The 20,819-nt window shown below is 55.5% G+C and overlaps 1 long non-coding RNA gene across 1 annotated transcript; it reads right to left on the bottom strand.

The window, feature by feature from the left end:
* Positions 1–15,863: 15,863 nt before the first annotated feature.
* Positions 15,864–19,186, bottom strand: LOC109253477 (uncharacterized). The gene is made up of 3 exons (XR_002074406.2): positions 19,077–19,186; positions 18,602–18,685; positions 15,864–16,522 (listed from the first exon to the last, which is right to left on the bottom strand). It is a non-coding gene; the product is annotated as an uncharacterized LOC109253477 (long non-coding RNA).
* Between the last annotated feature and the right edge of the window lie 1,633 nt (positions 19,187–20,819).

Below are 20,819 nucleotides of genomic sequence, written 5' to 3'. Positions count from 1 at the left end.
TCTTTTCCTTTCCTTTTCTTTTCTTTTTCTTTCTTTTCCTTTCCTTTTCTTTCTTTTCCTTTCCTTTTCCTTTCCTTTTCTTTTCTTTTTCTTTCTTTTCCTTTCCTTTTCTTTCCTTTCCTTTTTCTTTCTTTTCCTTTTCTTTTCCTTTTCTTTTCTTTTTCTTTCTTTTCCTTTCCTTTTCTTTCTTTTCCTTTCCTTTCCTTTTTCTTTCTTTTTCTTTCCTTTTCTTTCTTTTCCTTTTCTTTTCTTTTCTTTTTCTTTCTTTTCCTTTCCTTTTCTTTTCTTTTTTTTCTTTTCCTTTCCTTTTCTTTCTTTTCCTTTCCTTTTCTTTTCTTTTTCTTTCTTTTCCTTTCCTTTTCCTTTCCTTTCCTTTCCTTTTTCTTTCTTTTTCTTTCCTTTCCTTTCCTTTTCTTTTCCTTTCCTTTTCTTTTCTTTTTCTTTCTTTTCCTTTTCTTTTCTTTTTTTTTCTTTTCCTTTCCTTTTCTTTCTTTTCCTTTCCTTTCCTTTTCTTTTTCTTTCCTTTTCTTTCTTTTCCTTTCCTTTTCTTTTTCTTTCTTTTCCTTCCCTTTTCTTTTCCTTTCCTTTTCTTTCCTTTTTCTTTCTTTTCCTTTCCTTTTCTTTCTTTTCCTTTCCTTTCTTTTCTTTTCTTTTCTTTTCTTTTCTTTTCTTTTCTTTTCCCTCCCCTCCCCTCTCCCCTCCCCTGCCCTCCCCTCCCCTTTCCTCTCCTTTCTTTTATTAGACAGACCAGAGGGACATTTTCTTGAATGATATCTTCTGTGAAAGTCCCAAAATGTGTACCAGACAAAATATTTGAAAAAATATTTTCAAAGGTCTGCTTTGTATGAACTGAGGGTGGGGGTCTGGGCCCTGCCTCAACCCATCTGTGGGGCTCTGCACCTCCAGCCCTGCAGAGTCCTGGGTCTCTGCCAGCACCATTAACAGATGACCAGCCCGGGGCTCCCAAGGCCCTCAGCTCCAGCTCTGACACTTAAGATTTGTTTTTTGCCAATCTCAATCTTCTTGAAATATAAATGTGATCAGACCCCCTTCTCCTTCCCTTTCTAATCTGTCTCTCTGCTCTTGGATAAGGTCCCCCCATTACCCTCAGAACCTCTACCCCCCCAACCAGGTCAGCCCCTGCTCCCTGCTGCTTTTCCAGCCCTGGCCCTCCACTCTCAATACCTGTCCCTGAGTTTTAGCCACATGCCCTCGTTCTCATCATGCCTCTGCCCACCACAGGGCCCTTGCACATGCTGCTCTTGGAGCCTGAAATGCTCCTCTCAGCCTTCATCACCCAGACCACTTCTGAGCCTAAGTCTCATCTCACCTCCTTTTTCCTCCCTCCCTTGGTCAACCTTCCCTTCCCTCTCCCTCCCTGGTCTACTAATATTCTCCCTGCACCCTTTCCCTCTCCTTTGTAGCACTTATCAAATTTACAATTTTATGCTTTTTGTGTGGTTCTTTTGTGAATATCTGTCCCCTCTGCTACTATGATCCAACATTCACATAGCACTTACCAGACCCTGTTCTAAGCACTTTATGTATCTATTTATTTTCTCTTCAGAAAAACCCTCTGAAGATGATACTATTATCACTCCCATTTCACAGATGAGGAAACTGAGACACGGAGATGTTAAGCAACTTGTCCAAGGTCACTCATTAGTGAGGGGAGGAGCTGAGATTTGAGCCCAGGCATCCTGTCTGTCACCGTGCCTCTCCATCTGTCCGTCCATCCATCCATCCATCCATCCACCATGAGTCCCATAAGGGCAGAAATCATGACATTCTTCTTACTGCTGTAACCCAAGAGTCTAGCACATTTGTAAATGTTTGAAGAATTAAAGGATGAATCCTGATCTGTATCCCGCAACAATTTCCCCCAGGAGAACCCTCTTGGAACCACCGGGGGACAAGGGGAAGAGGGTTTTGGCTGCCTTGACTCCCTCGTGCTGGCCAAGGCAGCCTCCGCCGATATGCTCAGGGACCCTGCCACCAACGAGTCCTCTCCACATGCTGTTTGGAAGCCTGGCCGCTGTTCCACGGCAGCGGGAAGGGAGGAAGAGAGGCTCCTCCGTTCTCTCCTGGTCACAAGCCACTGTCCCCCCACACAGGATGGAGACACCTGTCCAGGCCCTGTTAGGGGGGTGGGTGGGTGACCAGGCACGACAGTTTGGACGGACATTTTCAGAGTGGGAGCATTTCTTGGTTCTCCCAAACACTTTCACCGGAACAGATGGACACTTGCCCAAGGTTATCTCTGGAAGATTCTCTTCTGGCCCTTAAACGAATCCGGAGGAAGAGCCAGGATTGAAGAGCCAGACAGACCCAGTTGTGGTCGTGTTTCAAGCCCTGTGACCCTGATCCAGCTCCCTAACTCCCTGGGCTTTTCCTTGTCCATCTGCGAAATGGGGACGCCCATGGCCCCCAGCTCACAGGGCCGTCATCGGTACGCGATGCTGAAAACGACTTGCTCAGCACAGCGCCAGGCCCCACAGGAAGCAATCTGTAAGTGTTAGGTGCAATTATTATTAATGAGAAGCCTCTCAGCCTTCAACTGCTTCTTCTCTACCCCGGTCCCCCCGAGAGCATCGCTTTCAGCCCCAGCTGAGGCGGAAATGAGGAAATGAACTTGACATCCACTCCACACATCCCTTTGATGGAGTCACCCTTCAGGAGGAGAGACCTCATCGAAATGTAATTTTTTCCCCATTAATCATCCACCCAGACAGCTCCTGGTTCTCCAATTCTCTTAAGCAAATAACAACCAAAAGGAAAAAAAAAATCTTTTCTTCCAACTCGAAGTGCAGATTTGTGCGATAAAAGCACAGCACCGAAGGACTTGGTCCTCTCATCTGCCTCTCCCTTTCGTAACTCACAGATTCCCTCCTCTCACAGCCTCTCTCACTGTCGTTCCTTTCTTTGAGGCCACACGCACACGCGCTGGACAGAGAGCATCACTGCGGGCCACAGACGGATCTCTGGGGAGCCCAGCTCCGAGCCTCCCACATTGCCCCTGGGTGCTACCCCAGCCCCGACTCCCGCTTCCCCGGCCCCCTTCCTCTCAGCCTGTCATTTTCCCAGCCACGCAGTGAGAGGAGGAATCAAGCATAGTAGGAAGTGCAGCTGTGAAACCTCAAACTGGGTTCAAATTCTGGCTCAGCTGTGTGGTTTGAGTAAGTCACTGCCCTTCTCTCTGGGTCCCACTGCCCCATTGTGAAGCGGGTTTAATAAAACCAACATCCGAGCCTCAGTGAGTGGCAACGGCTACCATCGTTGAATGGATCAATTCAACAACTATTTGCTGAACACTTACTGTGTGCTCGGGACAAGCAACCCAGCGGTGCAAGACCCAGCCTGAGGCCCTTTGGGTACTTGTGTCCTGTGGCCGGTCACAGAAGAGGGGCTCTCAAGAGGGACGTTGCAGAGTGCAGGGGTTCCCAAGACCACCCTCCCCTTGACCCCAGTTGCAAGTCTGGGGGTCCCCAAGGGCACTCTCACTTTTGATACTTCACTAGAAGGACTCAGAACTCACCGAAAGCTGGTGTTCTCACGGCCACACTTTATGACAGCGAAGGATACAGATGTAAATCGGCCGACAGAAGAGACACAGGGGACGGTGCCCAAGAGAATTCCAAGCGTAGAGCCTCCAGCTGTCCTCTCCCCATGGAATCAGGGACAGTGCTGACCTTTCCTGCCAACGATGCATAAGAGCACCCACAGAGCACTGCCCACCAGGGATGTTCCCTGTGCCTCAGTATCCAGGGTCTTGATCGGGATTTGTTCCCTAGACTTGATTGACGGCCCATGTCTCTAACCTTTGTCTCCAGCCCCACTGGAGGTCAAGTTGACATCACATGGACCAAGATGGCCAGCGAGTAAACCCAGACACTCTCTGAGTCTGGACATTCTGAGGATTCAGGGGTCGCCTCCCGGGAGTCCTGGGCAAAGGCAGACCTCTCTTTGGGCAACGTGACCCTTGCCCAGAACTGTAGTTGCAAAATCTCTCAGGATGTGCAATGCAATCTGCCCCCTTCTTCCCCTCCCGGCCGAGGCAGTGGTGTCGACACGAAGATGTCCACGGTAACGCCGGTTAGAAGAGGGATAATGAAGGAAACCGAACAGATGCCCAGAGAAAGACACCTCCATCCCCTGGAACCACAGAGCAGCAGATAACATGACAAGGCAGCGCTCTGTGCAGTGATGCAGCGAGAGGTCAAGGACACGCCGTTGTTGGAAGGCAAGCTGTCAGACCTCGTTACGGATATGTTGTATGACCCTGAGCAAGTGAGTTCATCTCTTGACCTCCTCAACGTTCTCGTCTCCAAAATGGGGCAACGCTCTGTCCTCCCCGAGACTCGCCGTGAGGGGTTAATGCAGGAAGAAGCAGGTGCATCACGGCGGGGGGGGGGGGGGGGCTGTGCCCAGAGACAGCGCTCTGCCGGCCTGAGGCGGCCCAGCAAGTCCTGGCTGCCCTGCTCATGAACCAGAGAGGTGTTCTAGCAACGCTGTGTAGAAGCTGGTCGGGCCAAGCGGACGGGGCAGGGAAGTGGCGTTCCCGGCCAGGAGAGCCGCGTGTACAGGGACCTATAGGCCTGGCAGTGAGGAAGGGTCAAGGCTTCTGGATGGGAGAGAGTCCTGGGTGGCCGAGTGGAAGGCCCACGAGAGAGTGAGTGACAGAGACAAGGCTGGGGAGGTTTGGCAGGCGTCAGTGGGACAGGGCTCCCTGGACCCAGGTGTGGAGGGGACTTTATCCTGGAGGGAGGGGACAGGGGGCCCTGAAGGGCTGAATTTGGGGTGGCACATTGTTGCCGTGTGAGAAGGTGCTTCTGCTCATGGCGGAAGGAAGGATTGCAGGACCGAGGGGGGAGGCAGGAAGGCTGGGTGGGAGGGAACTGTGGTCACCCAGCTGTCCTGGTGCCACCCAGACCCCTTCCCGGCGGTCTGGCTCCTCCTGGCTTGTGAGAGCGGACTGTTCGGCAGCCAGGGACTCTGTGGGCCCGTTGTTACACCACGGGCAGCTTTGAAATCGGCCACCGAGGGAGTATTTACGCCACAGAAATGGCAAAAGCTACCAATCGGGACTTGCGTCTTCCCACACCTGGAAAGCTGGTTTCCCAGCACACCGTGACTACTTAAGGCTACCGCCCTGGACTGGGGGAGCCTCCCCACCCGCTGCAAGGGCACCCGACAGCCCCCAACTGACTGACACGGGGGCTCGAATGCCCTGTCTCGCACCTGAGGCAGTCGCGGCTCTGTGGAGGAGTGTCCCCTCCAGGGCTCGTACCTCAAGGGACCCCGGCGGAGTCTGGACACTAGCTGAGACACACCTCCTTCCTGCTCACCTCCTTCTCTGCCCTCGCTGCCTCTCCAGCCGCTCCCGAGGGCTCTCCCGGATGCAGCGCCTGCTCGAGAACCCCTGCCTCAGGCTCTGCTTCCCAGGAGCCTGGCTTGCCACCCCACCTGTCACGGTTCCCCATATGGGTGTGCCCCCAGGCACCTTCCAACCACCCGGAGGACCAGGAAGGTGTCTCGGCTGGGGGTGGGGAAGAAGCAGCACCAGCGACTGCCGAAGTCAGCCTTCTGGAGACGTGGAAGGCTCTTTTCAACCATCCGGATCTCCATTTTGAAGGCAAGAGCTGTCCCCACAAGCCCCAGCTCCTGAGCGCTTAGAAACGAAATGAAGTTCAGTTTTGAATAACAAGCCTTCAGTTGTCGGGGTGAGATCAGTGTGGAACCACTGTGTCAGTCCCAAAGAATGTTCCCACCCCCCCCCCCCCAGCCCCCGCCTTTCGGGCGACCCCGGACCTACAGGCCTGCCTGTACAGCCGGTCACCAGCTAGAGGGTCCTGGGTCCCAGCAGCCACTGCAGGCTGGGGTGAGGTCACTCTTGCCGCTTCACGTAGATCTCTTTTAAAGATGTTGGTGTCTTGAAAATCATGCCTCCGCGGTGAGCTCAGAGCCCCAGGTTCCCAGAAACGGCCTCTGCGGCGTGTGACGCACCGACATCCGCCGTGGGTACCCGGAGGTGACAGCCGACTGTCCCCAGATGCTGGGTGATCTCGGGCAGGTCCCTCCCCCTCCCCCCACCTCCCCAGGCCTGTTTCCTCATACACAGAACACAAAGCTTCCACTGGATTAGCATCTCCTGAATCCCCGCCACACTTTTGGCCTCGCCTGCCACCCTTACCACAAGGCCTTGCCCGTCTCTGGTTCTGTAAATCACTTCACGTTTTTCGCGAACTACATTTAATTTAAAAGGAAGCTCGGTACGGCCATCGTCATGGAAATGAGGGTTCCTTGGCGTTAACAGAAGGTAACTACAGAAACAAATGTCTTGACATTATTACTTTAAATAATAATTTCTGCATTATTTACAATTTTGAAAAATAATTACTTCTAACGTCCTATCACTAAATTCCAGCCCGATGCTGCTGCTGCGGACGTCTTCGGGCCTGGGACCCTTGTCTCTGTTCACAAGGGAGATTAGAAGTGTCAGGAAGTGTTAAAGACCCTTCGTTCCAGGGGCGCCTGGGGGGCTCAGTCGGTTAAGCATCCGACTTCGGCTCAGGTCATGATCTCGAGGTCTGTGGGTTCGAGCCCCGCGTCGGGCTCTGTGCTGACAGCTCGGAGCCTGGAGCCTATTTCAGATTCTGTGTCTCCTTCTCTCTCTGCCCCTCCCCCACTCGCACTCTGTCTCTCTCTTTCTCTCTAAAAAATAAATTAAATTAAAAAAATTTAAATATAAAAGGCCATTCATGCCAGATGTAGAGATCCCCCTCACCTACCCAGAGGGACCCAAAGGGGCATAATTACTGCACTGCACGAACCAGTATTATTTAATGCCACGTGCATGCACCACGAAAAACCATCTCACCCTCAGCCCGTGACTCAGGGCTTTAGAAAACACTAGCTTGGGTTTTCCCTTAAAAAACTCTAATTTTGCATACTAATTGGGAGGTCTAGAATCTTGCTACAGCTTCCCTCCAAGCGAAATCAGTGTTTGCCCCAGGGTCTGGCACAGACAGCTCAGATCAGTGACCCAGAGAACCTGTTACAAAGGCAGATTCCCGAACCTCACCTAGTGAGTCAGATTCACTGGCCTGTGGGCCCCAGAAACTGCTTGATAGTGAACCCCGCCCCGCCCCCCATCCCTGGATTGAAGTATGAAGAGTGGCATTCAGGGTAGGCCTATTCTTGAACAGGTGGTGAGAAAGTCAAGTTTACTCATTTATTTATTTTTTAATGTTTTATTTACTTTTTTTGGGAGAGCGAGAGCGAGAGAGAGCAAGCGAGAGAGAGAGAGAATATGTGAGTGGGGGAGGGGCGGAGAAAGGGGGACAGAGGGTCCAAAGCAGGATGACAGCAGCAAACCCAATGCAGGGCTCGAACTCACGAACGGCAAGATCGTGACCTGAGCTGACGTTGGACACTCAACCAACCAAGCCACCCAGATGCCCCGAAAAGGTCAAGTTCAAAGAGCAAAGTTCCAGCTCGGTCACCCTTCCGGGGTCAGACGCTGCACACACGTGCAAAGAAACCGTCCCTTCCCGGGTGTGGGTTGAGAGACTGGACCTTTCTCCAGGGACACAGCAAATCCCTGTGGCTCTGTCCTCAGAACGAGGTCAAACCAACCCCCCACAAATGCCTTCTCAGGAGAGACACTGCGGGGTTGGCTTTTACTGACGTCAAGCAGCGAACACTCATCGTGTCCCCAGGAAGGATGAGGTCCGTGCCAGGCTGTTACCGGAATGTCGGAGAAAGCAACAGCCCTCCGCACCGAGGACCGTAAACCCAGAGCCCACGAGCCAGGCTGGACGCCCAGCCTGGCCGCTTTGCTGGTGCCACCAGGAAAATGCCTCCCACGCCGGGCGGGCTCCCAGCTCTGCCCTCCCGGCCAACATCAACTTGGACGAGGAGTCTGAACAGCGGGCACTTTGGAACCAGCTCCACGTTGCTCTGTCGGCTTTCATGGGAGGACTGTCTTTCTGAGCGAAGAGTCAAGGTGGGGGTTCCGATACGGGGTCTGCCTCTGACAGTCAGATGGATTAAAAGCAAAGGCAAAAAAAGTAGTGGCCCCTCCTGAGGGCTGCCTGCCCCTCCCCACCGTCCCTTCTTCCCGAGGTGGCTGGAGGACGGAATGAAATAATGTCTGCAAAGCACCAAGCACGAAAATTGTAGAAGGTGTTCTGGGCTGAATGGTGTCCCCCCAAAATTCACATCCTCCCAGAACCTCAGACTGTGACCTTACGTGGAAATCGGGTCTCTGCAAGGATAAGTCCTCGAGTCATATTGGATTGGGGTGGGCTTTCAATCCAGTGCCTATAAGAATGGAAGGACACAGAGACATAGGGACACACGGAAAAGGGGGCATGTGACAATGGAGTCAGAGATTGGAGTTTTAGTGCCACGAGCCAAGGGGCACCAAGGATTTCCGGCCGCCAGCGGAAGCTGGGAATGTTGCATGGGACGGATTCTCTCTCGGAGGCTCCACAAGGCACCGCTTTTCAGACCTCTGGCCTCCAGAACTTGAGAAAATAAATGTTGCCGTTTTAAGCCACCCAATTTGTGGTATTTTCTTATAACAGCTCTAGGAAACTAACACAGGAGGAAATTTGCTGAGCACTCGCTTCGCGCAAAGCATTTTGTTGAGTGCAGTACGGACATTTTCTCCAATCTGCCTGACGATCCGATGAAATAGGTATTGTCGTTCTGTCTGTCCTAGAGCTGGGGAAACTGAGGCTCAGGACGCTTCGCGGTCCCACTGCACCCAGTTAAGCGGCCTGCCCGCGATGCTCAAACTCCCGTCTCTCTGATTCGCAAACCTGTGCCTGTGCCGCGACACCACGCGGCTCGCGGCTCGCAGAGGCGGGGCTCTTGTGTTCCAGGGGATTCCACGCTCAGCCAAGTTCCTGGCACAGAACAGGCCCTCGGGAGAGACGGAAGGGCTGCCTTCTGTGAGTCCCTGAACTCAGAGGGTTTGGGGGTTGAGTGCCCCCTATTTATGGAGTCGAGCCGTACATCCTGCAGCCGACTGTGTGCCCGGCGGTGGGGACACAGGAGCAAACACCACCGTCGTGGCCACGGCCCCGGGGGTCTGCAGCACAGGGCGGGAGACTGACGCCGTGGAAGATGAAGAAGTCCCGTGCGCGCTAACCGCTGGGCCAAGGGCCGCGAAGGTGACAGTCAGGGAAAAGCCTCGGAAGTGGGGACACTGCGTCCCCGACGCCCTGCCCTCCCTCCGAGGGCCTGCCTGCCAAGACCATGGCGGCTTGGAGAGCAGCTCCTTTCAGAAGGTGCTGGAAGGGCCCCCGAATTCATCCCTTTTATCAGCTGTGTTGGTTGCTATTTAGAAAAGAATAAGAAGAGGTCAGCCCAGAGGCCTCTGGGCTGAGCAATCTGCAGCCTTTTGCTGCGGCTTCATAGCGACAGCATCTCCGGGGAGGGGATGGTGCTGGCCCGCCTGGTCTGTCACGATCCGCCGGGCACAGGTGCCCCACGCAGGCAGCAGGCTTCAAGCACAGGAAGTTTTACCGGGAGCACGACTGGCGGCTCGGTTCCTGAACGTCCCAGCTTCCTGGAGGGCGGACTCTCCTCCCTGCTCACCTCAAAGCCATGTCCCTTAACAGTTCTGGGAACCGTCCACATACACGGGCCCCTGAATCAGAAGGTCCGGGGCGGGGGGCGGGGGGGAGCGGCTGCGACATCTCTGAGCAAGGTCTTAACTTCAATTAAGAGAGGGAGGGAGGGAGGAGTTGAGGGAGAGGGAAACAGCCCCCCAAAAAAAAAAAATTGGGAAACCTCTGTGTGTCTTGATTTTTATTTGATTATGAAACTAAGGCAGTTTGCTGTAAAAAATTTACATGTTAAAGGATCTATTGGTCCTCAGCTTTCGGTGGGTAGAGAACGTCCTGGGGAGACGGCGATGACCGTAGATCCTGTGGGTGACTCCCTGTCCTTGGGTGGTTTGGGGGCAGGTGGTTTGGGGGGTGCACTTTGAGGAACCCGGTGGGCAAAGTCAATGCGCAGCGCTCCTTCCAAATTAGGTGCACCTTGCAAGGAGAGAGCTTCCGCCAAGGAAAGACAGATTCTGGCAAAATGGCGTGGCCCCAACAGAAAGGGCCATACCCGCGGGAGTCTGTGAGGACAGCATTGCCGCTAAGCACCCGGACGGAGGGACGTCTCAGGGGACCACAGCACTGCACACACAGGTGAAGATCTGCGGGCTGGAGGTCAGAGAAAGTTTCCCAAACCATTTCTGCTGTCACTTAAAACCAACCAGCTAAGGGGCGCCTGGGTGGCTCAGTCGGTTGAGCGGCCGACTTCGGCTCAGGTCACGATCTCACAGCTCGTGGGTTCTAGCCCCGCGTCAGGCTCTGGGCTGATGGCTCAGAGCCTGGAGCCTGCTTCCGATTCTGTGTCTCCCTCTCTCTCTGACCCTCCCCCATTCATGCTCTGTCTCTCTCTGTCTCAAAAATATATAAATGTAAAAAAAAAATAATTAAAAAAAAAAAAAAAAAACCAAGCAGCTAACCTCGACGTGGCCCGAGTTGGGAGGTCTCTCGTGAGGTTTACTCTCGGGCAGACAAACGGAACCTCATCACACGGTCGGCCCTGAGCGTCCATCTCTCGAGGACATGGTTATCCCCGCTGTCCGCGTGCCCGTGCTCATTCTGCGTGGCCCCAAAGTAAGCAACCCGTCTCCGTGGGTCTCAGGCTGACAATCACGGGGTTGTGTGGCAGACGTTATCCGACGCGGAGGGGGCTGCTCACGCAAGGGCAGGTACTGGGCGGTTGGCTTGCAGGAGGTGTCAGCCCACTGGGGCCGCTGTGAGAAGAGTCCACGGCCTGGGGGCCCGGACAGCGGAAGCTCATTCCCCGCAGTCTGAAGGCTGGAAGTCCAAGGGTAGGGTGCCAAGCACGGCGGGCTCTGGGGGAGAACCTCCCGGAGTTGCGGCCAGCCAGCTCCCGGCCACGTCCTCACGTGGGGCAAGGGGCGAGGCAGGGAGCTGTGGGGGGGCCTGCAGTGTCAAGAGGTTGAGCCAATCCGCGCGGGGTCCACCCTCGTGACCCCCTGGCCTGCAGACCCCGCCACGTTGGGGGTTCGGTCTCCGTGCGGGAATCTGGGGGACACAAACATTCCGTGCACCCCAAGAGGTGCCTGGCTAGTCGCGTTCATGAAGACGGGAAGTGGAACCAGGATGCCAGGGGCTGAGTGGGGAGAAGGGAGACGGAGAGTCGGTTCTGGGGACAGAGTTTCGGTGCGGGAAGACGGGAACGTGCTAGAGCCGGGCACCGGGGTTGGTCGCCTGGCAACGTGAGGGGTATTCATGCCCCTGAACTGTTGGCTGAAAAAGGGAAATTGGAGGGGAGCCTGGGTGGCTCAGTCGTTAAAAGCGTCCAACTCTTGGTTTCGGCTGATGCGCTCATGGTCCATGAGCTCGAGCCGTGCGTCGGGCTCTGCGTGGACAGTCTCTGTCACCCCCTCTCTCTCGGCCTCTCCCCTGCTCGTGCTCTCTCTCTCTCTCTCAAAATAAAGTAATAAACCTTTTTTTTTTTTTAAAGGTGAATTTTATGTTATATCTATTGTACCACAATTAAAAAGAAAAAGTTTCCCCAAGGCCACTCTTGACTTTGCAAGCCTGACGCTTGGGGGTTAACAGACTACAACCCCAGTCACTAGAGATCGGGGACCCAGGCGCCCCCAGCTCTTGCCCCCGCCCCCCACGCCTTTGCCCCCGACCCCTGAGACCACAGTGATCCCTCGCTGGAGCCCGGCCCCAGCAAGGCCACCCCACAGGGCCGTCTGCTCTGTCACCAACAGGACAGGGCCGGGAGGACATTGGCCCGAGGGTCTGGCTGTTTCCCCTCTGCAGTTTCAGGAGGCTTTTAGCCTCAACCCAAGCCAAGTCTGTTTCAGGTAAATATTTGCTTTGCTTCTCTGTGCCCCCAGGGGACCACGCCTGGGGCCAGATGAAAAAGCCGCAAAGAAAGAGGAATTTACGCACTGACAAAAGCCCGGGGAGAAGCAAAGCCAGATGTTCCCCCCAGCTGTTCCGGCCCCAGCGGGTCACATTCTTGGGGACCGCGCCGGCCGGCTCGCCGCGTGGGACGTCGGTCCTGCAAAAGCACACCGCTTCTGTCTTGAATGGAGAAGTGGGGCCGGCAGTCAGCGCCCTGGATGCCAGCTCTGCCCTCCACGCTGACCTGGAGGGCACAGAACTCATGTGGCCCGTGGGGCCGGTGGGCACCGAACACAATCTGGGCCCGCCGGACTGTGAGGCTGACGAAGGAGGAAGAGGAGGAGGCGGGAGGCAGGGACGGTGATCGTAGCAAGGCTCTTTCCAGCCAGTGGTGGTCAGTCAAGCTTTGTGGGCACAGAGCCCCAGGCCAACGACGCCCCTCGGCCCCGCCAGGTGCTGGCCCAGTCTCCACCGCAGGGTGAGCGGGGCCGGGAAGGTGGTAGAAACCCTACCCGTGGCTCAGGGGCTCCGCCCCCACTCAGATGGGCGTCTCTCCCAGGACCCACCCCGGGGCGGCCCACCCCAAGCTCCGCAGGAAGCAGATGCCCCTCTGGGCACATCCGGCTGGATGCGGTGGCCGGCACGAGGGCTCAGGCCCCACCATCAGTCACAGCACCTGTCCTTCTCTCCACAGCGGTGAGCCCCGTCAGCGCTCTTCCCTTCGTGGCTGTCACCCCGAAGGAGTGACAGCACAAGGACACCTACAGACAGTGGGGACCGCCATCTGCTGTGGGGCAGGGCAGCCTGTCTGCTGGAAGAGAGCAGAAGCCAAGCAGAATCAAAGGAGAAGAGACAAAGAATCCAGAAGTCAGAGCTTGAGCCCCTGGATCCAGCCATACCTGCTGGGACTTCAAGAGCTGAGAACAGCCCCGTGCCCGTGCTGAGCGCAACACCAGCCCTTCCCCTGGGCCTTACTGCCGCCGCCACTCCACAGGGGACGCCACCAGCAGGTTCCCGGGCCCCGGGGCAGGGACCGCGCTATTCAGCATTTACTCCCAGCATCCAGGCTCCAAAAAAGGCTGGACAACCTGAATCCCAGGGGACAGAAGCAGCTTGTTCGGGAAACGGCCCCAGGCAGCCAGGGTCTCCCTCTGTCGACGACGTGTTCCTTCCGACCCGACCTTCCCTGAGAGTCCATGAATGCTCTCAATCCTGGGGACACCCGAAGGGCCCCCACTTCTATTTGCCACAGAGAACCACAGTCGCAGTCTTAATTGACAGGTTCTCCGTAAATTACCGCCTGGGCTGATTTATAATTCATGGTACAATATTTATTTCTAACAGGAAATTAATTTTGGAAACTCAGTGGGTGATTACATTAAATCGCAAAACCATTCCACTTGCTTGGGAAGGGGGGGAGGCGGGTAGCTGGTGATTGTATTTGGAGATAAATGGGTGAGAGTCTACACTCAGAAAATGTGCGGCGGGAGGAGGGGCCACAGCTCACCCCTGCTCCAAGACGGTGGCCTGCTTGTCAAACGTCTCTTCCAGCGCGTCTGCCCTGCATGCTGGGGGCTCACCACTCACTCAGGGCTCTTTCCTGACGAACTTATCACTGAGGAAAAGAAGCATACAGACTGAAATTACTTGTATCGGTTCAATGTCACCCCGCACCCCTACTTTTCCTCTTGACTCTCCACCGGGCGTTGGGACAGACAGAGGTCGGGTATGCCACGGTGTTAAGACAATTGGTCTCTGTGGTGATGAATTTGATGTGTGAAATGGCCGGTAAAACGTTATTTCTGGGTGTGTATGGGGTGGTGGTGGTGGTGAGTGTTTCTAGAAGGGATTAGCAGGTGAATCAGTAGGCCTGGTAAAGAAGATGCCCTCACCAGCGCAGGCGGGCAGCACCATATCCACTGGGTGCCTGAGCAAAACAAAATGGCAGAAGGTGAGCAAATTCACTCTGTCTGCCTGAGCTGAGACCTCCATCGGTGCTCCTGGTTCTTGGGCTTTGAGATTAGACCAGGTCTCTTCACCATCGACCCCACCCACCCAACCCAGTTCTCCCACCCCCTTGCCCCCACTGGTTTTGGGGCCTTCGGACTAGGACTGAATTATACCAACGGCTTTCCTGGGTCTCTTGTTTGCAGATGACAGATCATGGGACTTCTTGGCCTCTGTAATGGCAGGAGGCAATTTCTATACTGTATCTTCTCTTTTCTATATCCTATCGATTGTCGTCCCCTAGAGTACACGGACTAATACAGTCTCAGAGTGGGACAGACCTGGGGTCTAATCCCAGCTCTGAAAATGTTTGGCTGCGTCACTACAGAAGGTGGCCCCACCACTCTGCCCTGGTCCCCTCATCTGCAGAATGAGGATCACGACAGTCCTTAAGAACTCTGCAGGTTCCTTTACGATTGACTGGAGAAACAGGCATCGTATGAGTTGTCTGTTGTTGCATAGCTAATTACCCCGCAGACATTGTGTCGCATCTGGATGGGGCTTAACTAGGCGGGTCTGGCCCAGCATCTCTCATGAGGTTGGGGTCAGGATGTCAGCAAACGCTGTATCATCTGAAGGCTTGGTTGGGGCTGGAAGTCCCATTTCCAAGATGGCGCCCTCGCATGGCCGTTGGCAGGAGGCCTCAGTTCCTTGCCGTGAGCATCTCTCCATAGACTCCTTGAGTGTCCTCGACACGGCAGCGTCTTCGTCCAGAGCAAGTGATATAAGGGAAAGAGAGCGGGAGTGAAGGACAAATGCCTGGCTCCCTCAGCCCTTGGGAAGGACTCCCCTGAAGCATGGCCTATATACCACCTCCCAGGAGTCCAGTGAGATTCCAGGAGGTCACCTGCCGGGTGACCTGACCATTAACATACCCTGTGTCAGCTTCATGCCCTTCCTTCCCTCATTTCCTCATATGCTATGGGAGCTTCCCAGGGTTATTTCCCAAACGAACCCCTTGACCAAAATCCTTGTCCTGGGACTGCTTCCGGGCCAGCCTCAGGTAGCTACGCACGCCAAATTCAAAAACCCTGAGACATTAATAATCGTTTAGGCTGTGCACACACATGTGCACCCGCTCACATACATGTGCACCCACCCATACATGTTTGGGCACACGTGCACACGCACACACACACACCCTCCAGCACAGTGCCTGGCCCATAACAGATGCTGAGCAAATTCTTCGAATGGCTGCGTGAGTAGATGATTGGCCTTCCCCTCCCCAGAATTTCCCTCGCATCTCCAGCAGTCTGGGCATCAGACAGAGGTGGCTGAAACTGCAGGCAGGTTTCCCCGGGGGTTCGGGACCTGCGCTCATTCCAGGAGCCCCTCTGCTGGCAGGAAGGGGCAGGGAGCCCCTTACCTTCCATTTTGCACCCCCGGCAGCCCGCCCAGCGTCTGCCGGGGGCTCCTCCCCCACTGGCTCGCTTGCTGGGCCCCCCACCCCAGCCCATCTGTTCTGCATGTGTGAGCATTGTCAAATTGTTTGAATAAATTGTCACTCCGATTAAAATGTTTATGTCTGCAGGATGACTCATTTCTGCTAAATTGTACCTAAATAGTCTCGCATTTGCTGTGGATATTGACATCTGGGGTCCCATCAGCCCTGTGTCCCCGCTGACGGCCAGCTGGGGATCAGGACCCAGGCAGACAGTCCCCCGTCCCTCACCCACCCCCCGCAGCTACTCGGGGCTTGAGCCCGAGTCGGCGGGAGGGAGAGCACCGTCGTCTTGCCTGCTCCGGCCTTGACCAACCTCACTCCTAGACACACGTCCGCCTGCGTACGGATGCACACACACACGCACACATCACACACACACGTGCACACACACCTTTGATTCTAATGCTTACGATGTTCTTTTAATTTTTTACGTATTTCGTAATTTTAAAAACGCTCTTAGTTGTCCTGAGATCAGATTTAGATGGTAAGATGCCCAGTGCCTCTCAAAGCTGGCCAAAGCTGGTCTGCTGATAATGGGACACCCCGAGATGAAGCCCTGGGGTTCCAGATTTTGCTGGTCAAAGCACCAGCATTTCTGCAAGACCCAGAACTTCCCTGTGATAACCCTCACTTGCAGGACCGACGCGTAAAGGAATTAAGGTAACAATACCATCGAATGAATGTCTGCTGGTGTGACCTACACTTTTCTAATAATAAGGGTATTATTTTTCTATGGCTGCATAACAAAGGATCACAAATTCAGCGGCTTCAAGCAGCACGTTTTTAGGACCTCACAATTGTTCCCATGGATTGGAGTGTGGGCCCGGCTTAGTTGGGTTCTCTCATGAGGGTGTCAAAATGCTACAACTGAGGTGTCTGTAGAGCTGTGTTCTCATCCGGAAGCTCAGCTGGGGGAGGGTCCACTCCCAAACGCACCGGCCCGGTTGTTGGCAACATTCCTGTGCCACTGCCGATCGACGGCCAGGTGGAGGGGCCGGCAAAGAGCAGAGCAGAGTGTGGTTTGGGCAGAGAGAGGTCAGGATGGCCTTCCCGGAGGAGGTGACGTTTCAGCGTGTGCAGGCTAAGTGGAGATGGAATTTTCTTTTAACTGCCATAGGAAGTGACAGAAGGGGTCAATCCGGGATGTGGCAGGATTCTGTCCAGGTTTTCAGAGCACTTTTGTCTCCACGGAGCAGGTGTGGTGGCGGAGAACCCCAGGAGGAGGATTTTGCAGAGAAATGGGGGCCGTTTGGGCCAAGGTTCCCAGGAAGCAGACCCTGAGGTGCACGTAAGTGAGCTCCAGAAGGATCATCAGGGGGCCCTTGGGATCCACACTGGTGAAGGGGTTGGAGAGGAAGAAGGGTGGGTGGGGGTCCAGGTCCCATGACAGGGGGACTTGTCCCGAGTAGGGCCGAGCTGGCCAGGTGTTTACAGCCCTGTGTCCATCGGTCAGGGGACACTGGCCACCCCAGGAGGGATGAGGCGTTGGGCGGGACAACCGTCTAAGCCCAAGGGCTGACCACAGAAGGCTGCCCACTGGTGGAGATCCTAGCAGCTCAGGTGGCCAATCCTTCCTTGTGGGGACCTGATGGGGGACCTCCACGTATCTTGGCCGTACAAGATCAGAGAACTAGGGCTCCCAGAAGGCAGGCCTGCTCCTGCGTCCATGACGGCCATGAACCCAGAGAAGTGCGTGCTACACGTGGGCACGGTGGTGGTGCCCTCCCAGGTCTGTGCGGGGCCGACGTGCTCATTAAAATGCCAGTGGCAGCCGTGTCTTTCCTCCGGGGGCTCTCCAGCTCCCTCTGTCCCCACCCCCAAGTCCAGGGACAGCTGCCCAATCCCTCACCTGTCAAATGGGGCAGTTTTCCGGTCTTTTAGCGAGGGCTGAGGGGAAGAGAGGACACCACAATAGCAAGGTCAGGACGGCTGCTGGTGCGTGGAGACATGCTTCCACCCAAGACGCCCACCCTCCGTCGCCCCCAGAACTGGGCTTCCCACGGGCTTCCCACCCTCCACACCACCGACATCTGGGACGGGTCCTTCCCTGCGGCCGGCCATCCTGGGCATCGCTGGATTTCAGCAGCATCTCTGGTCCCCACCCACCCCGTGCCAGGGGCATCCCCTGCCTCACCGAGTCTGGACAACCAGATATGCCCCCCGACACCCCCAAATGCCCCCAGAGGGCAGGAGGATCCTGGAGGGAGAAGCCTGGAGCTCACACAAGACAGACGAGATGCACAGCAATACCCTGGAGAGAGAGGAGGGCTTTGTTCTCAGGGGGAGGAAGCCCTTGGCCCATCCTTGGGTCGGGGGAGTGGAGAGAACATCCCAGGCTGTGGGGTGAACACAGGAGACCGGGGTGGGGGGGGGGGTTGGGGGAGCACAGAGTCTGGCCCCACGCAGGCGCTCAGCAAATAGCAGGGCCATGAGTTATGCAGAGACGTGCGCGAGGAAACGCTCACTCCTGGCTCTGCCTGACGCCGTCTCCACTTCCCGGTTTTATCTCCCCTTTTGCCCTCCCTCTCTTTCTCCGCCATCCCGGCTTATTTGTGAATAATCACCTATCTTGGCTTCCCCAAGCACTGCTCCCCAGGAACCCAGACACTCAAAAAGGCCACCACTAGGTCCTGGGGCACCCAGACGCCCTTTCCAGCGCCCTCCCCCCAGGACCGAAGCCCAGTCCGTGCGGAATATTCTACCAGATGACGGGGATCTTTTGCACCCCCACGGCCTAGCCCCCGTCCAGCACAGGAATGTCCTGCCCACTCTCTCCCTGTGCCGTGCTGGGAGGGTCCCTGCCGTCTTCAGCTGGAATAACACTGCGCCTGCCCTCGCATGGATCTGAGCCTCTGTGGGAGACAGGACGTGGAGGCGGCCCTGCCCTGCTCAGCCTGGGAAGCCTGTGAATTTCTGTCTACCCTCCCTGCTGGCCAGAGTGCGGCCGTGGGGGTCCTGGCTCCTGCCAACCCAAGGTCAAGGGCCTGCTCTCCGCCAGCTTTCACACCCTTTGCAGCCATCCCTGGCCACCTGCAGTCAGCTCTGTCCTTCCCCCATCCTCTCAGTCCCCACCGCGATGGCCCGAGGGGGCCAGGACAGAAAGCAGGGTGGGAGCTCAAGCAGGGAAAGCAGGAGTCCTTCTGGATACCTGTCGCCCCACCATGCTGCAATCCACACCGTTTCTCACCTGGATAGAGGCCCGCGGCTGCCTCCTCCCGGGCTCCTGGGTCTGCCTGGCTCTCACATCTGCATCTCAGCAGCCAAAGGGGTCCTGTTAAGGTGCAAGGTGAGTCCTTGTCACTTCTTTGTTCGTGATCCTCCCACGGATCCGCATCTCACGACATCGTGGCTGTGACTCAGGTCCCACACCACCTCCCCCGGCCTCTGCCCGCTCTGCCCACTCTTCCCCCAGCTCCCTCTGCTCCAGCCCACCTGCCTCCTTGCCAGCCCTCAGATGCCCCAGGGCCTTTGCACTGGCTGCTTCCTCTACTTGAAATAGGCTCCTTGCTATTCCAATGGGTTACTCCCTCATTTTGTGTAGATTGTTAAACAAATATCGCCTTCCCTTTGAGGCTTTAACCGCTGTACGTTTAAATTGTACACACACACACACACCCCATCCCTTTCCCGCCTTCATTTTTCTCCATAGCACTTATCACCACCTGGCAGCAGAAAGAGTCCAATAACTCCACCAATGTTTGCTTTTTAGAAAAATTTCTAGTTCAGGACGCCTGCGTGGCTCAGTCGGTTAAGTGTCCGACTTCGGCTCAGGTCATGATCTGGCAGCTCGTGAGTTCGAGCCCCGCACTGGGCTCTGCGCTGACAGCTCGGAGCCTGGAGCCTGCTTCGGATTCCGTGTCTCCTTTTCTCTCTCTGCCCCTCCCCTGCTCACACTGTTTCTCTGTCTCTCAAAAATCAACGAACATTAACATTTTTTAATTAAAAAAAAGAAGCAAAGAAAACATTCCAGCCCAAGGTTCCCCTTGACCGACTACTGAGGGCTCGGCGGGTCTATTTCCCACGGGCAAACTCCGCGTGACCTAAAACCGTTCGTAGCAGCTGCCATCCATTTCAGGTTCCCTGTGTCCCAGCCTCCAGGCGAAACGTTGGACTACACTGTCCCACCCAACCCTTGAGTCAGCTCTTAGAGGCCGGAAGGATTTTTATCCTCATTTTGCAGCTACGGATGTTGTCCCTCACAAGCTTTTAACAGCCGGGAGGACCCACACCCACGACAGCGGAACGGGTCCTTGAGCCTCAGGTCCAAAGGCCACCCATCCACGTCAGAGCCAAGGGCAGTTGGGTTCCAACCGCAGGAAATGACCCTTTAGCCAGGCCGAGCCCCGGCTCCCTGTCCGGGACAGGGTCTGGCTTGGGCTTTGCTTGGGCGGGGAGGCTGGGCAGGGGATTGGGGTGTGGGGCACAGGTAGGAGCCTTGCTTGGAGCAAGGAACAGGGACAAGGGAGCTCAGACGTGACACTCCATCCTCCTGGGTCTTGATTCCCATCGCTGCGGCCAACACCTCTCCGGGCTCACGGATTCCAAGACTGCCCTGGCCTCCTGGGAATTTCTTCGGGGCTAAGAGTAGCGATCTGGGCCCTTCGGAGCAGCAAGGGAGTCGTTCTCCAGGCACATGAGAAGGAGGAAGCCGGCTGGGAAATCAGAGCTTTACCTGCAGTCCTTGAGGGATCTGAAGGTCAGGAAGGGCAATTCGGCTTCTAGAACGCTTACAGCCTTCTGTGCATGTGCATGTGTACATATTGACATAACATGCAAATCTCATTAAAGGTATGTGGGCATCTGTTGCCTCATATCATAGCAGACGCTGTCTACCACTTTCTTTCGGATGATGCATCAGGATAAGGGCAAAATTATTAAGAGTCATCACGCTCGGCGCTGAGCTGAGCTCGGAGTGTGTGTTTGTTCTCCCCCTGAGCTCTTGCAACCACGCTGGCGGTGGATACAAATCCCCGTTTTCCAGATGAGGAAACGGAGGCTGAGAAAGCTTGGGTGGCTTGCTTGGGATTGCAGGGCGGGGGGTGGCTGTACCGATGGTCCCTCCTAGAGTCTCGCGGAGCGGGGGACCAGCTCCCTGGTGGGCCTAGGAAGGGCGGGCTGTGGTGTCCGTCAGTACGAGGTGTGCACCACCCGCAGCCCCCAAGAAGGCAGGGCCGGAGGGAGTATCACCCCGCAGAGAGAGAAGGCTGATTCCTGCAGCTTCTTCCTCCCTCCGGGAGAAAGTGCTCCACGGCCTGCTGGCCTGTCCACCGCCTCGTTCGGCCACATGAGTTGCAACAACCACCGGAAAGGGAGCCTTGCGTTCAGCGTCTTCGTGGGCAACCGCCTCCAGCCAACAGCGTGAGTAACCTGGGCTGTATCTTCGTTGTACTTATTTCGAGGCGTGC

Source organism: Panthera pardus, unplaced genomic scaffold (assembly GCF_024362965.1).
Source record: "Panthera pardus isolate Hobbes unplaced genomic scaffold, ASM2436296v1 HiC_scaffold_25, whole genome shotgun sequence".
Lineage (NCBI taxonomy): Eukaryota > Metazoa > Chordata > Mammalia > Carnivora > Felidae > Panthera > Panthera pardus.
This window is presented reverse-complemented; position numbering and strand designations above follow the sequence as displayed.